We start from the raw sequence: 18,053 nt of genomic DNA on the forward strand, positions 1-18,053 counted from the left end.
GCTTAATTCGGTTTAACGCTGCTAAAGTCGACCTAAACCCGTAGTGTAGACCAGGCCTAACAAATTTATTAGAGCATAAGCTTCGTGGACTACAGCCCACTTCTTCCATTCTATATGCATCTGAAGAAGTGGGCTGTAGTCCACGAAAGCTTATGCTCTAATAAATTTGTTAGTCTCTAAGGTGCCACAAGTACTCTTGTTCTTCTTTTTTAAAGAAAGTCAAATTCACCAAGTCACAAAGGAAGCTGCCTCCAAACAGACTTCCAACTGCCAGTTCTGGCCGGTTAATCACAATGGGAACCTACCAGATACTCCTGGCTTTTCTCCTCTTCAGTCTTTTTAACCCTCAGGAGCTTTTCTCTCTCTTCTCTCAGAGTCTCCAAATGGGCCTGGATCTTTTCCTGAAGAAACAAAATGATTTGGCTGCTTTGAGAGTTGAGAGTGTTTATGGAAGGTGCTGTTTTTCCACTCCAAACCCAAGACATTGTAGCTGACTGTGAGCCCTGCTAAGTTTATGACATCAGAGACACGAAGGAAATTAAATGTCATTAACAGAGACAAGGAGTGTTTTATAGTCACTTTTTGGACTATAGACTGTTTGGAATTATTTGTCCTCTTTCCCCATTGAGTTAAACCAGCAGGAAACTGGAGTCACCTGGGGGTGAATCAATAAACCTATTTTTGAGGAGGTTTTGCTAACAAAGCCATACAAATATCAGAAACCACCAGGGCTAGAAATATGGCCTGGGATTCTCAAAGGAGCCCAACTCCCATTGAACTTCAGCCCTTAATCCCTGGGGACTGTACTGGCTGGACAGACCTGGTCTGAGCATTAGGGCAAACCGAGGGCCGGCTCCAGCTTTTTTGCTGCCTCAAGCTGCGAAGAGAAAGAAAAAGAAAAAAAGATAAAGCTGCAATCGGTGGCACTTTGGCGACAGCTCTACCGCGCCGCTTAATTCTTCGGCGGCAATTCAGCAGTGGGTCCTTTGCTCCGAGAGGGACTGAGGGACCCGCCACCGAATTGCTGCCGAAGACCCAGACGTGCCACCCCTTTCCATTTGCTGCCCCAAGCACCTGCTTCCTTCACGGGTTCCTGGAGCAGGTGTTGGCCAAATAGGGCCCGTTTCCCCCCGGAGCTTACCTAATTACACCAAGGAGGCACGGAGAGACAAGAAGACGGGTACCAGGTCCTTTATTTGTCAGTCAGCTGAGAGGGTGCTCCTCGACTTATGCCAGAAGAGACACACCTTACAAGCACAACTGAGCTTCTTTTATACAGAGAGACAAACAACTTAGCATTCATTCTTTTGCATCATGCTGACTGATAGATAATAGGTTACACAGGATACATATATTATTTTGGGGAGGGGGGATACAAAAGACATCTGTTGCGGATACATTTGTCATTTTGAAGGGAGAACAAGGTACATCCCTTGACCCTTTGCACTAAATACCTTGGGGATATATGGGAAAGCAACTGCAAACTAACTATCTCTCTCTGTTCCCTCCTCCTTATCTCTATTATTTCTGCTAGTGTGAGTGAAACTGCAGCCATCTGCCAGAAACGCTGACCAATACATTTCTGCTTTAACATGTAAGCAGTTAGCACAGAAGTAGATGAGAGTTCACAAGATGGAGTCTGGTCTGGGGGTTTCAGATAGGCCCAGAGCAAAAGAGTTTCATCGGCACTTTGGCCTTCCACTCTCCCGAGTTACCTGGTAGCTATGCCTAGTGGATCCCAACAATCCCCCCTTTGAGAACACTCAACAAACCTTTGTCAGAGTTTTCTCATACTCTAAAGACAAAATGCGATTAAGCTCCATGCAATCAGGATTATCAATGAAAATAAAACCAATGCTCAGGGTTCTCGCGGGGAGTATGCCGTGACTATTCAGAAAGATCACAACGCACTCCCAGCGACCCTTACTGTCTTTTGAATAGCAGCCTAAGTCCCAAATCGTCGTTAGCAGTCTTCTCCGCAGGCTGGACAGTCCACTGTTCAGGAGTGGGCACTGCTTTCAGTCGAGAGTGATGAATCCAGTTCTTGTGTCCTTCGACCTTTGCCACTGTATGGGTGACAAGCAGGATGGTGTGGGGTCCCTTCCACTTTTCTTGGAGAGGCTCGTCCTTCCAGGTTCGCACGAGAACGGAGTCACCAGGCTGAAGGGAGTGGACCCAGAGTATTCAGCAGAAGAGGCTGTGAATCTTTGGTGTGCCTGTGAAGAAAAGAAAGAACAGCAGACAGAGGGCACATGTACTGAGACAAGAAACCATACCCCATCTCCCACTCCCCTGCCAGAACTGGGGTACCATTCATAGGCCATGCTCTTCCAAACATAATCTTGAAGGGACTAAGCCCTATCCTGCCCTTAGGGAGAGCACGAATGCGAAGTAACACAAGGGGCAAAGCATCAGGCCACTTAAGAGAGGCCTCCTGACAGACCTTTGAGAGGTGTCGCTTGAGTGTCTGATTTGTGCGTTCCACTACTCCACTGGCTTGTGGTCGCCAGGGTGTGTGGAGCTTCCAGGGGATTTGCAGAGTACTTGATATCTTTTGAACCATTTGAGATGTGAAGTGTGTTCCATTGTCAGATTCCATCCACTGAGGAAGGCCGAAGCGAGGAATGATCTCCTTAACAAACTTAAGAGCCACTGTCTTGGCAGTGTTGTTGCGACATGGGAAGGCTTCAGGCCGCCCGCTGAATCGATCCACTAAGACGAGAAGGTACCTGTACCCTTGAGTCCTGGGAAACTCAGTAAAGTCTATTTGCCACACTAATCCTGGGCCTGGGGTAGATTCCAGGGTGGCTGGTGGCACTGCTACTTCTGGTCGAGGGTTATTCTTTTGGCAGATTAAACCTTCAGCTTGTACCTGTGATGCTAGTGGTTTAAGTCCAGAGGTTAGAAAATATTTATTCATGAGCTGGATAAGAGCCTCTCTGCCTGCGTGTGTGGTTTGATGCAGTTTCTGCAACACTTGTCGAATCAGGCCCTTGGCCAGGAGGATTTTTCCCTTTGTGGAATAAAGCCATCCCTCCTTTTCCTGGAGACCGAGACTGTCAGCCAGGTTTCTGTCCTCTTAGGAGTACTGAGGGGCTGCAAGCTCACTCACTGATGGGATGAGGGCATGCATTTGGGCATTCTCCTCAGTTGGTGATTTCAGGGTAGCAGCTCGCTTAGCTTCCCTATCTGCTCTGGCATTGCCCTTGGTTACATCTTGATCTTCCCTTTGATGGGCTTTGCAATGCACCACTGCTACTGCTGAGGGGAGTTGTACCGGTTCTAAAAGCCGGAGAATTTGAGACCCATGCTTGACCGGAGAGCCTTGGGCTGTTAGCATTTCCCTTTGCTTCCACAAACCAGCGTTAGCATGCAAAACCCCAAAAGCATACTTTGAGTCAGTAAAAATATTAACCCGTTTGTCTTTTGCCAGCTCAAGTGCCCGAGTCAGGGCCACTAGTTCAGCAAGCTGGGCCGACGTTCCTGCTGGTAAACTCTCAGCTTCCACGGTATCATGAAGAGACACAATAGCATAACCAGCCCTCCTTTGCCCATCCACAACAGTACTACTTCCATCTGTATACCATTCCAAGTCAGCATTTGGGAGTGGCTGATCTTTTAGATCTGGGCGGCTAGAATACTGAACATCTATGATTTCTAAACAGCCATGTTCCTGCTTTTCTGTCTCTGGTAGCAGTGTAGCTGGATTAAGGGAGGGACAGGTCTGCAGGGTGACTTCAGGATTCTCTAACAGCTTCGCCTGGTACCGAGCAACCCGAGCCTGTGTGAGCCAAAGACCACCCTTAGTGTCCAGCAAGGCTCAGACCATATGGGGAATATACACTTGGACAGTTCCTCCCAGTGTCAGTTTCTCCGCTTCCCCAAGCACTAGAGCAGTAGCTGCGACCGCCCTCAAACAGGCTGGCCATCCCTTTGAAACTTGATCCAGTTGCTTAGGAAAGTATGCCACAGGACGCTTCCAGGCACCTAATAGCTGAAATGCCCTGTCCGCTTCTGGGGACCAGTGAAAGGGGTCATGTTCCGCTCCCTTAACACATTCATACAGAGGTTTAGCCCACAGTCCAAACTCTGGAATCCATATTCTGCAAAAACCTGCCATGCCCAGGAAGGCCCTAAGCCGTTTGCTGGGGATGGGAACTTGGCAGATAGCCTCCTTTCTTTTGTTTGAGAGCTGTCTCTCTCCCTGCCTGTTGTGAAATCCCAGATATTGAACCTCTGAAAGAGCAATTTGGGTTTTGCTTTGAGATACCCTGTATCCTCGCAGTTTAATAAAGTTTAGGAGACTCACAGTAGCTCTGAGACAAGGGATTAGATCCACAGCAGCAATTAGCAAGTCATCTACATATTGCAGCAGGAGGGCTCTGTCTGAATTATCCCACTTCTCCAAGTCTCTGGACAAAGCCTGTCTGAACAGAGTGGGGGAATTTTTAAATCCTTGAGCCAATACTATCCAGCAAAGCTGCTTTTTAACCCTTCTGTTGTCCTCATTATGCCTTGCAGTATTTTGCAGATCTCATAGTTGGTTGGGCACATTAAAGCCCCCCTTTCTCTTGGTTGTCAGCAAAGTCTTGGCTGTGTGTACAATGTCCTTGGACTGAGGCCAGCTGTATTTTCCTCTCAGTTAACTCATTCTGTGCTTTTTTCTCTTCTCCCTTTCTAGGCTTCTTCTAACTTTCAAAGGAACCTTCTACTCTTTACTTATACACCTTTTCTCTAACCATTAACACATACTCATTGCCATCATACACCTTTCCAGTAACATAACTTCTGTGCAAAGCTTTGAAGCAACAAACCAGGACAAGCACACTCACTTCTGAGGATTTCACTCTGTACAACCTCTGGTGTCCAATAGCTTTCCCTTTTTAAACCTTAAATGCCTTCTCTCTCTTTACCAGATCTTTTATCTGCTATTTTGTTACCCAAAAACAAATTCAAATCTTTTATTCTCCTGGCTTTGACTACCCTGCTGCAGCCACAACCTTTGGTTTTTAGTTAAAACATTTTAAATCTTGTAAAGCGTTAAGTCACCTTAAGGATTAAATGCTAAATACCTTAAACAACACTAGTTTCCTGTGTCTGGCAAAAGTATTCTCAGTTTTGCAACTTTAAAACAATACCAATTCATCTCAAACTTATAAAACACAGATTGTATACAGCAGGAGTGTTCTTCAGCAAATTAGACTAACGTATTCATAGTCGAATAATTCCACTTAAATAACCTCTTGCCTGAATTACTTACAGACATTCCTACCAAGTTTCACTGCTTGATTCCCTCTAGCAACTACAGAGTTAACTTCTCACTCTCTTTTCTTAAATCACTTGCTTGTCTCCCAAAACGACACCCAATCAACTCAGATTTTACCATTCCAATTATTGTCCTGGGGATTTGAAATCCCCATGCTTATAATTACTTACTCTTTTCCTTCCACTATGCCCTCAAAGTTTCCAACCTATTTTCCAATCTCTCTATCTGTTGCCTGCCCGCTTGGGCCCGATCCTGCTTTTCTCGCTGAACCGTCCCTTCCATGGGCACCGGCTTTTTTTTTTTTTTTTTTTTCACTATCAATTTAGCTAGGAGGGTGGGTTTCTCAACTAGCCCCCACCCTTCCTGGTCTCTTCCCTTAAACATTCTTACTCATAAGGCTACCCGAGTCCTCCCTCGTGAGGCTTATGGCTAGCTAGACAACCTTCAAAGATAGAAATGAACTTGCTTGGATTCGTTGAGAATTCTCCTGCCTCTGCCTTAAAAGCAGCCAGATGTTAAAAGCAACATGACACAAGATCCTGTGTTCCTGGACGGGCTAACACACTCTCAGTAATTAACGGATACAATCCCACCAAGGGGGGGGGGTACCCTCTAAAGCCTGTGGGGGTGAAGGAGCCGAAGGGGACACCGATTCTGGCATTACAACAGTGGGAGGGTTCTGGGGTTTAACAGCCGTTACTATCGAGCCTGTCGGAGTCAAATGGCACTTGAACAAAATATCAGATCATTTTTACATAATACCATTCCATAATCAGCCTGGCGTCTAAACGCCTTCCAATTATTTAACATACATTCCAAGGGTGTCCCAGCATATGTGCTTTGTCCGGACCCCATTATGCTTGTGTTTAATTAAACCTGGTCACGGGTTTGACCGACCCCCCTTGCGATCAAGATATCCTGGTCACGGGGTTTCCCCTCGCAGGAGTCTCGGTGCGGCTAGAGTCGGTTTAAGTCCTAGACCTGGTTATCACAATTTTGGCTTCCAGCATATCATTAGTATGAAAAAGAACTGTACCCCTGCCAAGAATAAAAGCAAGCCCTGGGGCTTTTCTACGTCCCAGTAATTGTCCAATACTGCCCACAGACTAGGGAAGTTAGTGAAATTATTCATTAACCGTTGCCTGGCTTAGTTATCATGACCACAAAACATTTGTCCATTTACAGTACCTTCGCACACAGGGATTACCCAAAGGGCCCAATTTACACTGCGGGGGCGTTATCCCTCAAACCCAAGAGGTAAACGCACTTACCGCCCGGAGTGGCCGCGTCTGGCTGTTGGACCTTCCCCTTCTTCTGGTACCGTCTTATCTCCGTATCGTTAGGAGTTCTCTTTAGAGAGGACACAGCCACCCCGACCGATTGTGACGACCCGAGGCCCGAGCAAACCAACAGCTCAAGGTGGCCACTCCTCGGAATCGCCTGCGGTCATCGGTCAGTGCCCTCCACAGGGAGAGAAGTCCCATCTGGGTCGCCAATTTGTTGGCCAAATAGGGCCCGTTTCCCCCCGGAGCTTACCTATTTACACCAAGGAGGCACGGAGAGACAAGAAGACGGGTACCAGGTCCTTTATTTGTCAGTCAGCTGAGAGGGTGCTCCTCGACTTATGCCAGAAGAGACACACCTTACAAGCACAACTGAGCTTCTTTTATACAGAGAGACAAACAACTTAGCATTCATTCTTTTGCATCATTATGCTGACTGATAGATAATAGGTTACACAGGATACATATATTATTTTGGGGAGGGGGGATACAAAAGACATCTGTTGCGGATACATTTGTCATTTTGAAGGGAAAACAAGGTACATCCCTTGACCCTTTGCACTAAATACCTTGGGGATATATGGGAAAGCAACTGCAAACTAACTATCTCTCTCTGTTCCCTCCTCCTTATCTCTATTATTTCTGCTAGTGTGAGTGAAACTGCAGCCATCTGCCAGAAACGCTGACCAATACATTTCTGCTTTGACATGTAAGCAGTTAGCACAGAAGTAGATGAGAGTTCACAAGATGGAGTCTGGTCTGGGGGTTTCAGATAGGCCCAGAGCAAAAGAGTTTCATCGGCACTTTGGCCTTCCACTCTCCCGAGTTACCTGGTAGCTATGCCTAGTGGATCCCAACACAGCCCCTGGGCAAACCCCATTAGACAGGCTGATTTGTGTTACAAATAATTGGGGTTTGACCAAGTGCTTTTCTGAATATTTTCATTTACGATGTCCTCTCTGTAGCTACCCCACAGTCCCTAACAAATTTCCCAGAAGCAGTGGATTCTGGGAGATTTCAAAAGGCTGCATTGTGGGATTAATGGAACCACGCTGGCTGGCCCTTGCACACATACACAATAAAACAGTTCAGACTGACACAGGATAGCACCACCCAGTGGTTAGTTTTGCTGCAATCCAATCTAATCTCAGTGGCATTTGGCATGGACCTGTACTGTCTGGAACCTTTTGTGGGTGGTTTGATCAGGTCTCAGGCCTACAGCACTGCATGGGGCCTAGGGAGATGTAGGTTTTATTCCCAGCTCTGCCAATCACCTAGTGGGTGACTCTGGGCAATTAACTTTGCCTCTCTGTTTCCCCTCCCTGTCTTTTTCTGTCTTGTCTCTTTACACAGTAAACTGCTCAGGGCTGGGATTGTCCATCACTGTTTTTGTGCAGGGTCCAGAACAATGGAGATCAGATCATGTTTGAAGTATGCAAGGACTAATTTTCTGTAAATAATAAACACTGTGATACAAATTATTAATAAAACAGGAACTTGTAAATTCCCCTTCTCCCGTCTGCAGGCAACACGCTCAGGTAGATCAGTCTGCAGCTCTTGTGATTTAAACTTCACTGATCATATAGCTTCTGTTGAGTTGACAGTTCCCTTATCTCATCAGTGGGAACTCGTTTTGAAATGACTTCAGCTGCCCAGAGAAATGTTGCCCACATCCATCATTTTTAACACCTTCATTTTTGCTTCGTTAGCCACCTTTCCCTATACATTTCTTTTCATAACATTTTCATACATCGAAGGCTTTACAGAGCTGAATGATGCAGTTACATCCATAGCTGGAGGAAGGAGAAATCAAGTGTAACCAGCAAGTTCTGGTGAAATTAATCTGTAATTAAATTCAATTAGAATAAATTAGACTGGAAAGTGATTCTCCACCTTGTACTCATGGGCAGCCTCCTCTATGGGAACCACAGTGTGAGTGCTATGAGCCCAGGATCTTTTACACACCACACAAATGGTGGGTTGATCCTCTTCACAGAAGAGTTTGAGAGGTTTCTCATGCTCCCCATATACCTTCTCCCCTCATGCATCCTTTATTACCTATAAACTCAGCCATTTGTCTATTCCTAGGAGATTTGCCAGCTGCCTGTTCTTCCTAAGGTTTTTCTGCTGAGCAGTTTCTCTGCACTGGTGACAGAAGTTTGTATCTAATCCTTCCCTGCACTGGCTCTGCAGAAATTGTGCCCACTGGGTCTTTAAAATACTCCAGACAGATGAGGCAACCTGCTTCGTCCTGGAGATTTTCCACAGGGTTCTCTGAAGCCATGCCTCCCTCTGGACAGTGTAATAAAGACAAGAGCATTTACAGCCAGAAAGAACAGGAGGAAGGCCGTAGAATTGCATCAACACCAGAAGGAGGCAGATCTATGTAATTGGGATGTCTCTACTAAGAAGAACAGACAAGGGAGTCCCCAGGGGTGATTGAGAGAACAGAAGGGTTTGCTGTCTGCCAGGAGCTAAAATAAGGGATGTGGAACTGAGTCTGAAGACGATCCTAATGGGAGTAGGAAATAATCTACAGATTGTCTTTCATGTGGGAACAAATGATACAGCTAGATTTTCACTGGAAAGCATCAGGGGAGACTATGCCAGGCTGGGGAAGATGCTTAAAAAAATGCAGGCTCAGGTGATCTTACCTGATACCTGTTCCTAGAGGAGGAGAATGAAAGTGATGATGATCAACGGAGGGCTCAGGCCATGGTGCTGTCACCGAAATATTGGGTCCACCTAGCTGAGAGCCAATAACAGCCAGACAGGGATAAGGAAGAGTTGCTTTATTCTGCAGAAGAAAGGAGAGCTTTGCACCTTGGTACAAAAACTCTGTCTTACACACATTTTACAGATCCTTTATACACATTCAGTCAAAGGCCCTTGCTGTGTTAATACTTGATTGGTGTTTGTCAGACCCGTGCTTTTGCTATCTGGTCAGTGAAAACCGGCTTGGGACCAGCTCTAACTACCTTAAGGCCTTGAAAGGGAAGACAGTTGAAAAGTTTAGGCTACTGTGTACTTGAAGTGTCTGCTTCCCCCTAATAGCCACTGTTAACGGGGGTCACTGGTAACTTTCACAGTGCTATAAGGAGGGCTTTCAGATGTTCGACCACTGAGAGGCATTCATGGACAGAGGACTGTTCTCATGGGATGGACTCCACCTGAATAGGGAGGGAAATAGACTTCTAGGATGGAGGTTCGCGCAACTGATGAAAAGAGCTATAAACTAGGAATTCAACAGAGACAGTTGTAAGATGCTCATGTAATCTCCATGCCTGATTCTAATATTAAGTGGGAGGAAAATCAAGAAAAAGAGAAGACAGCAATTGAGAAAGGAACAGTTGTGAGTAGGAGAATGGACACTAAGAGGCAAGATAATGCCAACACCAATGAAGCTAACAGTCAGGTAGGCAATACTGGAAGTAGAATACCTGTACCTAATTGGGGGAGGAATCCAGGTGAAAACAAACCGAAACAACTACCGTAAGATGTTTGTACACCAATGCAAGAAACCTGGGTAACAAAATGGAGGAACTGGAACTTCTGGTACAGGAAATGAAACCAGATAGTACAGGTGTGATGCTACACCCCCATATTCTTCATAGAAATATTGTTATGATATGAATATGGCATAACTAATATGTTTTATGCCACATGAGTCATGTGAAGTATCATTGGAAAGGTTATGATTTACTGAATGTAATTATCCAATTTCTATGCATGTATCATTTCTGTATTTGAAGTTAGGAATATTGAATATGTAAAAATTACAACTGTGTGTGTACTTGGGGAACACCCACCAGACAGTATGTAATCAGCCTGGATGGGCCACTAAGAAAGACAATGGGTCTTTGAAGATGCCGATCTCCCATCTTCCTGGAGTTCTTTCCTGTGGACGTTACAAATAAACCTTGTCTCATGGTTGCTTTAACACTGCAGGGTCATGTGATGATGTCACCTGGTACGAAATACCACCTTGGACACTGCTGGTACTTTTCCACTGAAGGGGGTGGGGATCAAACAGGGAAACAAAAGATTCCCACCATATGTCAATCCTATTTAAAACTGGAGAGTGAGTTAATCCTGTAGCCGTTTCTTCACTGGAACCCTGCCCAGGATGACTGCTGTAAACACCGAAGACTGATGTAGGAGAAAAGGACTGGGAATGAAGCTGAGACAGAGGTCAAGCCTGTGAAGAGAAACACCTTGAACTCTAAGCTGCAGAAACTCTGCAACCTGCCTAAAACAACATTTAGGGTGAGAAATTATTACTTGTAACCAGTTTCTTTAGTGAATTAAGCTTAGGTTGCATGTTTGTTTATTTTGCTCAGTAATCTGCTTTGTTCTGTTTGCTATCCCTTATAACCACTTAAAATTAATCCTTTGTAATTAATAGACTTGTTTTGTTTTCTAAAACCCAGTTTGTGCAATTCATAACTGGGGCGAAGGGGCAAAGAGCTGTGTATATCTTCCTCCAAATTGAGGGAGGGGATGATTTTCATTTGCTTACGCTATATAGATCTCTATACAGTGCAAGACAATATAATTTTGGGTTTACACTCCTAAGGGTGTGTGCACCAGAGTGCTGGACAATTCCCCAAGCTGAGTCCTCCCATACACAGCTGATTGCAGACTCTGTGATTCTACAGTTGGATGTGTCTCTACCTGTGTGTGTGCTGGAAGAGGGTTTGAGAGCCTGTCACAGCAGCACAAAGTGAGGGGAACCCAGGCTGGTGGGACAGGAAGGCTCAGTGGGACCCCAGTACATCAGGTGGCACCCCGGAAAGGGAGGTTCAACCCTTCACAACAGGGATAACAGAAATATGGTGGAATAGTAGTCATGACTGGAATACAGGTATTGAAGGATACACATTGTTCAGGAAAGACAGAAATAAAGGTAATTTAGCATTGTACATTAATGATGAGGTTGGTTGTAAATAAATTTAAAGTGATGAAATGGATAAAACAGAGACTGTGTGGGTCAAAATTACTTTGGAGAAGAAAGCTATCAGAGGTTCCCCTGGGATAGTGCGTGGGGTCTGCTACAGACCCCCAGGATCCAATCTGGATATGGATAGAGACCTCTTTAATGTAATAAACGCTACTGGGAATCGTGTGCTTTTGGGAGAATTTAACTTCCTAGATATAACTTGGAGGACAAATGCTACTAATAATAGTAGGGCACAGATTTTCCTGGGTGTGATAGCTGACAGATTTCTTAACTGAACAGTCACTGAACCAACAAAAGGAGATGCCAGTTTAGATGTAAGCGGGGTCTAAATGAGCTCTCCCCTGAGATCTAGTGATGAGCCGGGGGAGAAGACTTCAGGAACTGACCTTGTTTGCATAGACAGGCTGTGACACTCTGTACCTTGGAGGAACACCCAGCACGCCCATGTTCATCCTTGTAAAATATATTCAATTCAAAGTTTGTCATGTTGGGTATTTTCGGAAGGCTCATGATGCACTAAGCATTGTTCTTTAGTGATGTTATAGTAGTTGTTACAGTAATGTTATAGGTTATCATTTCATGTATATAATTATGAGGCTGAAAATGTATCCTCATGGCTTAAAATAAGCCCAGGCAAAAACTCTCCAAGAGCAGAGAGGCAGTTTACACCTCATCAGGGCAGGTATGAGACAAACCCAGCCCAGCCTCACAGGAACAAAGGATATTGGCCTACGCAGCAACAAAAGGATCTGTTTGAGTGAGTCACCCCTCTTTCCTTTGGTCAGTATGGGACAGCGATGAGGTAATGCTCAACTGACTCTGAAAGCCACATTATTTTGATTTAAGCCTGTACCCGTCCTCATGACAAAGCCATTTCTGTCAAGTTAAAGGGCTCTTAACATTGATTTCGGTATTCCTCTCCGATGAGGGGATTAGAACTGAAATCGACATCGCTGGGTCGAATTTGGGTTAGTGAGGACGCAATTCGACGGTATTGGCCTCCGGGAGATATCCCACAGTGCTCCATTGTGACCACTCTGGACAGCACTCTCAACTCAGATGCACTGGCCAGATAGAGAGGAAAAGCCCCGGGAACTTTTGAATTTCATTTCCTGTTTGGCCAGCGTGGTGAGCTCACCTGCACAGGTCACCACGCAGAGCTCAGCAGCACAGGAGACTATGCAGAGCCCAGCATCACAGGAGATTTCCCAGCCACTCCACCTCTGAGGTCCCCTCATCCACCACCCGACCCGGTGCTTCCCTCCTCACCCGCCCATCCCGGGCTACCTTGTGAGTTTTCCCCTATTTGTCTTGTGAACTAATAAAGAATGCATGATTTTGAAACAATAATAACTTTATTGCCTCTGAAAGCAGTGATTGAAGGGGGGAGTGTGGGAAAAAGGCACGAAAGGATAGTTGGCCATTGCTTTTCTGGCGGGAGGGGGGGAAACATTGGGTGACTGATGACATGTACCCACAAACCACCCCCGGCCACCTTTCCAGAACCTGACTTATTTTTACTTAATAAAGAAATAATGCATGGTTTTAAAACAATAGTTGCTTTATTTCGAGGGGGGAGGGTTTTCATCAAGGGGAAACTAGTTTTCAAAGTCTCTATGGAGAACACGGCAAGCAGGTTTTCAAAGTCTCTGTGAGCACACAGCAAGCAGGTTTTCAAAGTCTCAGCACACAGCAAGATGACAGCGGGCACATTTCCTGGTTAAGAACACACGTTCCCGGGAGCCCATGACAGAGAATGAATGCCATGAGAATAGATATGTACACAGAACAATGAGAGAATCTGCGAGGTGGATTCATGGAACCAGGAGAGCAGAGTTGCAGCAGAAGTGGTGATTGGAAGACCAGTTTTTCTGACCTACTGCACTGTCTGCTGAAAGCAGTATGGCGTCCACATGGAAAAAAGGTGCGAAAGGATTGTCTGTCATTGCCTTCATGGAGGGAGGGGCGACTGACGACAAAAAACACCTGCAATAATGTTTTTGCCACATCATGCACTGGAAGTTCAACCCAGAATTCCAATGGGGGACAGAGACTGCGGGAACTGTGGGATAGCTACCCACAGTGCACCACTCCGCGAGTTGACGCTAGCCTCGGTACTGTGGACGCAGTACCGCCGAATTTGTGCGTAGTGGGGACGCACAAAGGGACTGTATAAAATCTGTTTTGAGAAATCGACTTCTAAAAATCAACCTAATTTCATAGTGTAGACATACCCTTAGGGCATTGAAAGTGTTAAGATCAGCTTAGAATGCGTTTTGCTTTTATTTCATTTGACCAAATGCGACTAGTTATGCTTTGACTTATAATCACTTAAAATCTATCTTTATAGTTAATAAATCTGTTTGTTTATTCTACCTGAAGCAGTGTGTTTGGTTTGAAGCATGTCAGAGATTCCCCTTGGGATAACAAGCCTGGCGCATATGAATTTCTTTGTTAAATTGACGAACTCATATGAGCTTGCAGTATCCAGCAGACATAACTGGACACTGCAAGACGGAGGTTCCTAGGGTTATGTCTGGGACCAGAGATATTGGCTACTGTCATTCGGTTGCACAATCCAAGGAGCAGCTTACATGCCAGAGTCTGTGCATGAAGAGCCCAGGAGTGGGGGTTCTCACAGCATAACAGGGTAAGACTGGCTCCCAGAGTCCAGGATTGGAGTGACCTAGCAGATCACCGGTCCGGATAACATCAGAGGGGAATGTCACACTCGCCCACTCTGCCTAGGTGTACAGCATGATGGGGCTGCTTTACCCAAATGATCACTTTTGGCAGGTGTTGTGTTGCAAGTCTCTTTGTTATTGAGCTCAGGGGCAAAAAAATGTTGTTACCCTGTTGTGTGAGTAAAGGGCAGCAGAACTGTGCTTGGCATGCCTTGACTGAGGGCAGTCACCCTCAGCTGAACTGCACTCACTAAGCAAGGGGTAGGGGTACCAAAGGCAACAGGAGATTAGAGGGGATGGAGAAGAGTATTTGTAGTGTGGGAGTTGTTCTAGATCCCATTTAACTTCTGTCCACCCCACTGTTTAGTGAGATAGTTAAACAGGATAAAGTTTAATAAAGACAAATGCAAAGTGCTCCACTTAGGAAGAAAAAATCAGTTTCACACATAAAGAATGGGAAGAGACTGTCTAGGAAGGAGTACGGCAGAAAGGGATCTAGGGGTTATAGTGGACCACAAGCTAAATATGAGTCAACAGTGTGATGCTGTTACAAAAAAAGCAAACATAATTCTGGGATGTATTAACAGGTGTGTTGTGAGCAAGACACGAGAAGTCATTCTTCCGCTCTACTCTGCTCTGGTTAGGCCTCAGCTGGAGTATTGTGTCCAGTTCTGGGCACCGCATTTCAAGAAAGATTTGGAGAAATTGGAGAGGGTCCAGAGAAGAGCAACAAGAATAATTAAAGGTCTTGAGAACATGACCTATGAAGGAAGGCTGAAAAAATTGGGTTTGTTTAGTTTGGAAAAGAGAAGACTGAGAGGGGACATGATAGCAGTTTTCAGGTATCTAAAAGGGTGTCATAAGGAGGAGGGAGAAAACTTGTTCACCTTAGCCTCTAAGGATAGAACAAGAAGCAATGGGCTTAAACTGCAGCAAGGGAGGTCTAGGTTGGACATTAGGAAAAAGTTCCTAACTGTCAGGGTGGTTAAACACTGGAATAAATTGCCTAGGGAGGTTGTGGAATCTCCATCTCTGGAGATATTTAAGAGTAGGTTAGATAAATGTCTATCAGGGACGGTCTAGACAGTATTTGGTCCTACCATGTGGGCAGGGGACTGGACTCGATGACCTCTCGAGGTCTCTTCCAGTCCTAGAATCTATGAATCTATAGATGCTTAGATGTACTTGAAAGTCTTTTGTTTTATTATGAATCACAAGAGCTAAAATCAGTGATAATGAAGTCTAAGTACTGCATTTTAGACATGCTGTGGGGCAGTGTCTCTAATGAAAGGCACTGACTAGCCTATCTTACCAGTGAGACTACTGCCCTAACTACTGAAATCACTGAGAGCTATGTTTAGTGGTGAGACCTCAAGGTATTGTGGAGGTTTATAGTAGAATAACACAGCATGTGATACAGGTACAGGGGAAGAGTGATAAACAATGTGCTGGCAAGTGGTGGTGTGGATGATTATGCAGAGGTGATCATAGAGTAAGTGGTTGTTGGAGTGAATGATGGTAGAGTGAGCAGCCAACGGCAGATCAGTGAGTGGCAGAGGGAGCAGCCAATGGCAAAATAGCAGCTGAGGCATTGCTTGGTGCCTTCCCCTTCCCAGATTGGGAGGTAAACTCATGCGAATGCACCTCTGAATTCTGGGTCTTCACTGACCAAGGGCAACAACTATGAATGGGGTGTGGTGGAGAGAGAGGGGAGGGGCATGTTAAAGGAACTTTTGTTTGTTGGACTTTCACACCACAAGATGAGAACCCAAGGCAAAGGACACTGCCCAAAGTAGCCTTTCTAGGTTAGTGGATCAGAAAAGAAGAAGACCACTTTGAAAGACAAGCCTATCTGAAGAAACATCCCTCCATTTAACACTTTTACATGTGTGTTTCAATAAAAAATGAGCATGCAGAAGCACCCCAGGGTTAAACCCACAAACCTTTACTAACACAAAGTTTTTCCCTATGCTTTTAGTAAGGACAATTTGAATAATAGAATATCAAAGTTAGAAGGAACCTCAGGAGGTCATCCAGTCCAACCCCCTGCTCAAACCACGACCAATCCCCAGACAGATTTTTTCCCCCTGATCCCTAAATGGCCCCTTCAAGCATTGAGCTCACAACCCTGGGTTTAGCAGGCCAATGCTCAAACCACTGAGCTATCCCTTCCCCAGCAAAAATAGCATCTGTGAGCCAGTGGATCAGAGATAAGAAGGCTGCTTCTTCCCCCCGCCTCCCTCCCACTTTTTAACAAATACAAGTGAAAGTTATATTGCATTTTTGTAAAGGAAGCTTCGCTGAAGAAACAAGCCCTCATTTAGCACTTTTGTATATGTTTCAATAAAAAACTAGCATGCAGAAACACCCCAGGTTTAAAACCACAGATCCTTAGTAACAGCCAGTTTATATTCCCCTTATTCTGTAAACCAGTGGATCAGAGAGAAGTTTGTTTCTTCCCCCGCTTTTTAACAAATACAAGGGAAAGTTATATTAAGAGAGGAGGTAAGCTAAGTGCTACATTAGGGGGGCTATGTTGGTGAGTATCTGTGTGTCTGCTGCTGGGACAGTTGGTCAGTTTGACCGTGTGCTTGATTGCTTGCTTGTTTGTTTGAAAAGTGTGAATTGGGAGTGCTTTGTTCCAGGTGGGCCTTGAGTGGGCCTGACTGGTATATAAGGGCAGTCAGCAGCAAACCAGCTGAGAGGCGAACAGCAGAGGCTAACAGCGGGAGTTTGCCTGGGAGCTTGTGTGGGGAGAGTGTACTGAGGCTTTCATCTGTAGGTTTCTCTGAGTAGTTCCTGCAACAGTGGAGGAAGCTCTTAAGAGGATGGTGATATGGAAGGTGAGCGATCAGCTGTTGTAACCTGCACAGGTTGTGCCATGTTTGTCTTTCTTCCACAGGACAGAAGCGACTTTGTCCGTACAAAGTGCAAGCTGGTCTCCATATCGGAAGAGAAGGTTCGAGGGCTGGAGAAACAAGTGTCGACTCTGCGTTGCATAAGGGAAAATGAAGATTTCCTGGACAGATGTCAGGAGATGCTTCTACGGCCACGATGTTCTGAAGATTCAGAGCAGGCGCAGCAGGGACAGAAGGATTGTGAGGAGGTTTGGCAGCATGTGACCTCCAGAAGGAGAAAGAGGAGCGTCCATGCACCAGCAATGGAGATACAGGTGAGCAATCGTTTCCATGTTCTCTCTACAGGTACTAATGCGGAGAGTGGACTAGATGACCCATCTGAGGGAAGGGAGCAGAAGGAGACTCCACCGATTGGAAGGCAAAAGATGCTGTCCTAGGGATGGGGGTTCCACGACCACCACTCCCAAGAAGAGGAGGAGGGTGGTGGTGGTCGGGGACTCCCTCCTCAGGGGGACTGAGTCATCTATCTGCCGCCCCGACCGGGAAAACAGAGAGGTCTGCTGCTTGCCAGGAGCTAGGATACACTATGTGACGGAGAGACTGCCGAGACTCATCAAGCCCTCAGATCGCTACCCCTTCCTGCTTCTCCATGTGGGCACCAATGATACCGCCAAGAATGACCTTGAGCGGATCACTGCAGACTACGTAGCTCTGGGAAGAAGGATAAAGGAGTTTGAGGCGCAAGTGGTGTTCTCGTCCATCCTCCCTGTGCAAGGAAAAGGCCGGGGTAGAGACCGTCGAATCGTGGAAGTCAACGAATGGCTATGCAGGTGGTGTCGGAGAGAAGGCTTTGGATTCTTCGACCATGGGATGGTGTTCCAAGAAGAAGGAGTGCTAGGCAGAGACAGGCTCCACCTAACGAAGAGAGGGAAGGGCATCTTCGCCAGCAGGCTGGCTAACCTAGTGAGGAGGGCTTTAAACTAGGTTCACCGGGGGAAGGAG

The 18,053-nt window shown here is 45.8% G+C and overlaps 1 long non-coding RNA gene across 1 annotated transcript; it reads right to left on the reverse strand.

The window, feature by feature from the left end:
• Positions 1-1,176: 1,176 nt before the first annotated feature.
• On the reverse strand, positions 1,177-7,401 carry LOC128848387 (uncharacterized). The gene is made up of 2 exons (XR_008447027.1): positions 6,803-7,401; positions 1,177-2,216 (listed from the first exon to the last, which is right to left on the reverse strand). It is a non-coding gene; the product is annotated as an uncharacterized LOC128848387 (long non-coding RNA).
• Between the last annotated feature and the right edge of the window lie 10,652 nt (positions 7,402-18,053).

Source organism: Malaclemys terrapin, chromosome 13 (assembly GCF_027887155.1).
Source record: "Malaclemys terrapin pileata isolate rMalTer1 chromosome 13, rMalTer1.hap1, whole genome shotgun sequence".
NCBI classification, from domain to species: Eukaryota; Metazoa; Chordata; order Testudines; family Emydidae; genus Malaclemys; species Malaclemys terrapin.